The following is a 7,855-nucleotide window of genomic DNA, read 5'->3' as shown; positions in this document are numbered from 1 at the left end:
CCACCCTCTTAGTGAAAAAGTTTTTCCTAATATCCAATCTAAACCTCCCCCATTGCAACTTGAGACCATTACTCCTCGTTCTGTCATCTGCTACCATTGAGAACAGTCTAGAGCCATCCTCTTTGAAACCCCCTTTCAGGTAGTTGAAAGCAGCTATCAAATCCCCCCTCATTCTTCTCTTCTGCAGACTAAACAATCCCAGCTCCCTCAGCCTCTCCTCATAAGTCATGTGCTCTAGACCCCTAATCATTTTTGTTGCCCTTCGCTGTACTCTTTCTAATTTATCCACATCCTTCCTGTAGTGTGGGGCCCAAAACTGGACACAGTACTCCAGATGAGGCCTCACCAGTGTCGAATAGAGGGGAACGATCACGTCCCTCGATCTGCTCGCTATGCCCCTACTTATACATCCCAAAATGCCATTGGCCTTCTTGGCAACAAGGGCACACTGCTGACTCATATCCAGCTTCTCGTCCACTGTCACCCCTAGGTCCTTTTCCGCAGAACTGCTGCCGAGCCATTCGGTCCCTAGTCTGTAGCGGTGCATTGGATTCTTCCATCCTAAGTGCAGGACCCTGCATTTATCCTTATTGAACCTCATTAGATTTCTTTTGGCCCAATCCTCCAATTTGTCTAGGTCCTTCTGTATCCTATCCCTCCCCTCCAGCGTATCTACCACTCCTCCCAGTTTAGTATCATCCGCAAATTTGCTGAGAGTGCAATCCACACCATCCTCCAGATCATTTATGAAGATATTGAACAAAACGGGCCCCAGGACCGACCCCTGGGGCACTCCACTTGACACCGGCTGCCAACTAGACATGGAGCCATTGATCACTACCCGTTGAGCCCGACAATCTAGCCAGCTTTCTACCCACCTTATAGTGCATTCATCCAGCCCATACTTCCTTAACTTGCTGACAAGAATGCTGTGGGAGACCGTGTCAAAAGCTTTGCTAAAGTCAAGAAACAATACATCCACTGCTTTCCCTTCATCCACAGAACCAGTAATCTCATCATAAAAGGCGATTAGATTAGTCAGGCATGACCTTCCCTTGGTGAATCCATGCTGACTGTTCCTGATCACTTTCCTCTCCTCTAAGTGCTTCAGGATTGATTCTTTGAGGACCTGCTCCATGATTTTTCCAGGGACTGAGGTGAGGCTGACCGGCCTGTAGTTCCCAGGATCCTCCTTCTTCCCTTTTTTAAAGATGGGCACTACATTAGCCTTTTTCCAGTCATCCGGGACTTCCCCCGTTCGCCACGAGTTTTCAAAGATAATGGCCAAGGGCTCTGCAATCACAGCCGCCAATTCCTTCAGCACTCTCGGATGCAATTCGTCCGGCCCCATGGACTTGTGCACGTCCAGCTTTTAATTTAATTTAATTTTAATTTAATTACTCTCACTGTTTAAAATTTACGCTTTATTTCCAGATTGAATTTGTCCAGCTTCAACTTCCAGTCACTGGATTGTATTAGACCTTTCTCTGCAAGGTTGAAGAGACCATTATTAAATATTTGTTCCCCTTGTAGATACTTGAAGACTATAATTGTCACCCCTTAACCTTCTCTTTGTTAAGCTAAATAGATTCATAGATACTAAGGTCAGAAGGGACCATTCTGATCATCTAGTCCGACCTCCTGCACAGCGCAGGCCACAGAATCTCACCCACCCACTCCTACGAAAAACCTCACCTATGTCTGAGCTATTGAAGTCCTCAAATCATGGTTTAAAGACTTCAAGGAGCAGAGAAGCCTCCCTCAAGTCACCCATGCTACAGAGGAAGGCGAAAAACCTCCAGGACCTCTCCAATCTGCCCTGGAGGAAAATTCCTTCCTGACCCCAAATATGGCGATCAGCTAAACCCTGAGCATATGGGCAAGATTCACCAGCCAGATACTACAGAAAATTCTTTCCTGGGTAACTCAGATCCCATCCATCTAATATCCCATCTCAGGGGATTAGGCCTATTTACCCTGAATATTTAAAGATCAATTACTTACCAAAATCACATTATCCCATCATACCATCTCCTCCATAAACTTTATCAAGTAGAATCTTAAAACCAGATAGATCTTTTGCCCCCACTGCTTCCCTTGGAAGGCTATTCCAAAACTTCACTCCTCTGATGGTTAGAAACCTTCATCTAATTTCAAGTCTAAACTTCCTGGTGGCCAGTTTATACCCATTTGTTCCTGTGTCCATATTGGTGCTAGATCAAGCTCTCACAATAGTGTATTTTCTAATCCTTTAATCATTCTCGTGGCTCTTCTCTGAACCCTCTCCAATTTATGCACATTCTTCTTGAATTGTGGGCACCAGAACTGGACACATTATTCTAGCAGTGGTATATACACATATAAAATAACTCCTAGGAAGAGCTCTGTAGAGTTCAGAAGCTAGTCCAATAAAAGATATGACCTCACCCACCTTGTCTCATATCTTGGGACCAATATGGCTACAACAACACTGCAAACAACTCTCTACTCCTACTCTAGGTTTCCATGTTTATGAATCCTGGGATCACATTAGCTCTTTTGCTCACAGCATCACGCTGGTGTAAACCCAACGTGTAGGGAAGCTGTTGGACCAAAAGACCAATGGGAGCAGCGCAAGCTGGGTGCTCAGGAACAGCCTCATGGTGTTTAGAATGTGGGGGTTTTTTTAAGGGAGAGACCAAAACAACTGCTCAGTGTGTGGAGAACTTCAAAGATTCTGAAGCAGCTAAAGCAGGGGGAGCTCAGGGAGGTGTGTTTTTAAGAAGGGGGGGGGACAGCTGGGGAGAGCAGGTGCCAGCTTCCCCATCCATCCCAGCACTGCTGTGAGCAGGCCCAACAGGTAACCTCAGAAACGGCTGGTGGAGTCTTGAGGGCAGGGCCAGCTCCAAGCACCAGTGAAGGAAGCAGGTGCCTGGGGCAGCTAATAGAAAGGGGCAGCACTCCGTCTGTCAGCGGGGTGGCATGTCTGGGTCTTCAGCGGCAATTTGGCGGTGAGCCCTGCAGTCCCTCTTTCTTTTCGGCAGCACATTGGCAGCAGCTCAACCAGGCTTGGTTTTTTGTTTTTTTTTCCCTTCGCTGCTTTAACTTCCCCCAGATATACTAGTGGAATGAAAATAGTGCATCACCATATGATGAGACTATATCATCTGTTTTTACCCCAAATACAGAACAAAAATATTTATTGAATGCTTCTGCTTCTTCTGAATTGTTGATAATTCTACTATTCAGGGGCACCGGAACAGAGGGGGCCATCCCCCCCCCCACACACACACTTTATACTGGCTGTAAGGGCGAACGATGGGGGAAAGGGGACAGAGAAGAATGAGCAGGGGGTGGAGCCTTGGGGGGGAAGGGGGGGCATGGGAGGGGAGCCATGATTTGGGTGTCAGTGGCCACCCCACTTTTAGGAAGCTTCCGTTACTCCTGCTACCGTTTCCATCTAGTAATGGGCCATTACTATTTTCAGGATTTTTTTTGTTCCTAATTTTTTTTTAAAACTCATTGTCCTTAACTCATAGATTTTTCCATGTGTCCTATGTATACCCCAAATTAAAAAACCTAGTAAGAGAACCAAAAAAGTGCCACCGAGGCTAAACAATAAAGTAAAAGAAGCAGTGAGAGACAAAAAGGCATCCTTGAATAAGTGAAAGTTAAATTATAATGCGGAAAATAGAAGGAACATAAACTCTGGCAAATGAAGTGTAAAAATGTAATTAGGAAGGCTAAAAAAGAATTTGAAGAACAACTAGCCAAAGACTCAAACTGTAAGAGCAAATTTTTTTTTAAAGTACATCAGAAGCAGGAAGCCTGCTAAACAATAGTGGAGCCACTGGACAACTGAGATGCTAAAGAAGCACTTAACGACGATAAGGCCATTGCAGAGAAACTAAATGAATTATTTGCATTGGTCTTCACGACTGAGGATGTGAGGGAGATTCCCAAATCTGAGCCATTCTTTTTAGGTGACAAATCTGAAGAACTGTCCCAGGTTGAGGTGTCATTAAAGGAGGTTTTTGGAACAAACTGATAAACTAAACAGTAATAAGTCACCAGGACCAGATGGTATCACCCAAGAGTTGTGAAGGAACTCAAATATGAAATTGCAGAACTACAAACTAGCCTGCAACCTATCATTTAAATAGTCTTCTGTACCAAATGACTGGAGGATAGCTAATGTGATGCCAATTTTTAAAAAGGACTCCAGAGGTGATCCTAGCAATTACAGGCCAGTAAGCCTAACTTCAGTACCAGGCAAACTGGTTGAAACTATAGTAAAGAAAAAAATTGTCAGACACAGATGAACATAATTTGTTGGGGAAGAGTCAACATGTTTTTTGTAAAGGGAAATCATGCCTCACCAATCTACTAAAATTCTTTGAGGGGTTCAACAAGCATACGGACAAGGGGGATCCAGTAGATACAGCGTACTTAGATTTTCAGAAAGCCTTTGACAAGGTCCCTCACCAAAGGCTCTTAAGCAAAGTAAGCTGTCATGGGATAAGAGGGAAGACCCTGTCATGGATTGGTAACTGGTTAAAAGATAGGAAACAAAGGGTAGGAATAAATGGTCAGTTTTCAGAATGGAGAGAGGTAAATAGTGGTGTTCCCCAGGGATCTGTATTGGGCCCAGTCCTATTCAACATATTCATCAATGACCTGGAAAAAGGGGTAAACAGTGAGGTGGCAAAGTTTGCAGATGATACAAAACTACTCAAGATAGTTAAAGTGCCAGGCAGACTGTGAAGAACTACAAAAGGATCTCTCAAAACTGGGTGACAGGATAACAAAATGGCAGATGAAATTCAATGTTGAATGCAAAGTAATGCACATTAGAAAATATAATCCCAACTATACATATAAAATGATGGGATCTAAATTCACTGTTGCCACTCAAGAAAGAGATTTTGGAGTCATTGTGGATAGTTCTCTGAAAACATCCACTCCATTTGCAGCGGCAGTCAAAAAAGTGAACAGAATGTTGGGAATCATTAAGAAAGGGATACCTAAGACAGAAAATATCATATTGCCTGTATATAAATCCATGGTTTGTCCACATCTTGAATACTGTGTTCAGATATGGTTGCCCCATCTCAAAAAATATATATAGTGGATTTGGAAAAGGTTCAGAAAAGGGCAACAAAAATGATTAGGGGTGTGGAATGGCTGCCGTATGAGGAGAGATTAATAAGACTGGGACTTTTCAGCTTGGAAAGAGATGACTAAGGGGGGATATGATAGAAGTCTATAAAATCATGACTGGTATGGAGAAAGTAAATAAGGAAGTGTTATGTGCCTTCTCATAACACAAGAACTAGGGGTCAACCAATTAAATTAACAGGCAGCAGATTTAAAACAAACAAAAGAAAGTATTTTTTCACATACTGCACAGTCAACCTGTGGAACTCCTTGCCGGAGGATGTTGTGAAGGCCAAGATTATAACAGAGTTCAAAAAAGAACTAGATAAATTCATGGAGGATAGGTCCATCAATGGCTATTAGCCAGGATGGGCAGGGATGGTGTCCCTAGCCTCTATTTGCCAGAAGTTGGGAATAGGCAACAGTAGATGGATCACTTGATGCTTACCTGTTCTGTTCATTCCCTCTGGGGCACCTGGCATTGGCCACTGTCAAAAGATAGGATACTAGACTAGATGGACCTTTGGTCTGACCCAGTATGGCTGTTCTTATGTTGGCTTTCTACAATTCCTAACTCCTGATTTATATTTATACTATCAATGTCCCCTTTTCCCCATTTGTTATATTTTATTTTTTATAGCTGCCTTCATTACTCCATGAAGCCAAGTCAGTGTTTTAACCAGTAAGACCTTCTTCCTCAACTGTGGGATGTGGCTTTTTGGACATCTAGTAAGTGTTCTTAAATGATTCCCAATTATCATTACCATTTTTCTGGTTAAATTCTTCCTCCTGGCTGTTTTGACTCAGAATTGTTTTTAGCTTTATGAAGTTGGCCCTATTAAAGCACCAAGTGTGTGTATGTATATATTACTGGTCAGGACTTTACTCCACTTGCACATTATAAATGTGACTAAGTCATCGTCACTTGTACCTAAGCTGCCATTAGTTTTTAATTCTGTAGTCAGTTTGCATTCACCTGGGGAAAATGCAGTATGCACTAAGTCTGGAACAGCTGTGAGGTGGGTCGAACAGTGTGCACGTTACACTTTTGGGCAGGAGTCTATAGAGGGCAGTGCAGTGATAGGTGTTGGCTCTGGTCACTAAGTGGAGAGTTGTAAAGTGAACATACACAAATGGCAGAGAATGCCAAGCCTGAAGGAACTGCATAGCTATGAGAAGGGGAATTCCCTTGAAGCATGGAACTGTTATTGCAGGCTGAAACTACAGAAGCAGAGCAGTTACCAGGAAGAGGAAATGTATTAAATGCATCCTGGTCTTCAGCACCCAGCCAGCCAGTCCGCAAATCTCACTGCTGCTGGACCAGCCCCACTGGTAATGATTTAACACCTTGTAACATCTTTGTGTGCCTGGCTAGGTCCTGTAGGCAGCAGCTCTGCACCAGGTACAGAGACAAAGGCAGAGAAGGACTCTCTTCTGGCTATCCTCATGAATTAATGTTCCTATTGTAGTTAGGAGGTAGAACATCCCTAAGCAGCTCAGCTTTCTTACTCCGGGAGCTTCTATCCCACAGCCAAGACTATACTCCAGATAGCCATATTATGAAAGCAGATCTCCATGCATGCAGATTGGAAGGAAATGCTGGCAGGAAACAACCATTCTGGGGCGCAACTTGAAAATTGGAACTAGGTATTCCGATACTATGGTGAGGTGGAAGACATGCCCCCTCAGCCTCAGAGGTGCAGCTAGGTAGAGATATTCCAGAACCCTACCCAAGGGAGGGAGAAACCTGGGAAGTTTTAACAGGATTCAAACAGTACAGTTTGGCCAAGCAATAACTAAGATGTGGTCAGAGGGAGGTCATGATGTTCAGTCTGGAAAAGAGGTGACTAAGAGATAGGGTTGCCAACTTTCTAATGGCACAAAACCGAACACCCTAGACCCGCCCATTCCCCCGAGGCCCTGACCCCACTCACTACATTCTTCCTCCCTCTGTGGCTCGCTCTCCCCCATCCTCACTCACTTTCACTGGGCTGGGTCAGGAGGTTAGGATGCAGGAGGGGGTGAGGGCCGTGGGGTGGGGCTGGGGATGAGGGGTTCAGGGTGTGGGAGGGGGCTGTGGGCTGGGGCAGGAGGTTGGGGTGCAGGGGGTGAGGGCTCGGGTGCAGGAGGCGGCTCTGGGTTTGGGAGGGCTAAGGGGTGGGGTTTTGGTGCAGAAGGGGGCTCCAGGTTTGAGGGGGCTCAGGGCTGGGGCAGGGGCTTGGGACTTGCGGTGAGGGCTTATCGCGGGTGGCTCCCGGTCAGTGGCACAGTGGGGCTAAGGCAGGCTGCAGAAGTGACCAGGAGGTCCAGCTCCTAGGTGGGGAGGGGGGCCAGGAGGCTTTGCGGCACGTGCTGCTCTCACCCACAGGCACCACCCCCTCAGCTCCCATTGGTCAGGAACCAGCGAATGGGAGTGCAGAGCGGGTGCTCAGGCTGCACATGGAGCCCTGTGGACCCGGCCTGGGAGCTGGACCAGCTGGCCGCTTCCAGGGCACAGCATCGTGCCCCAGGACAGGTAGGGACTAGCCGGCCTTAGCCCTGCAGCACTGCCAATCAGGGTGCCTTTTTGACCGGGTATTCCGGTTGAAAACCAGACACCTGGTCACCCTACTAAGAGGGGATTTGATAGAGGTCCATGAAATCGTGAATGGTGTGGAGAATGTGAATAAGGAAGTGTTATTTACCCCTTCACATAACACAAGAACTAGGGGTCACCCAA

Source organism: Dermochelys coriacea, chromosome 11 (assembly GCF_009764565.3).
Source record: "Dermochelys coriacea isolate rDerCor1 chromosome 11, rDerCor1.pri.v4, whole genome shotgun sequence".
NCBI classification, from domain to species: domain Eukaryota; kingdom Metazoa; phylum Chordata; order Testudines; family Dermochelyidae; genus Dermochelys; species Dermochelys coriacea.
This window is presented reverse-complemented; position numbering follows the sequence as displayed.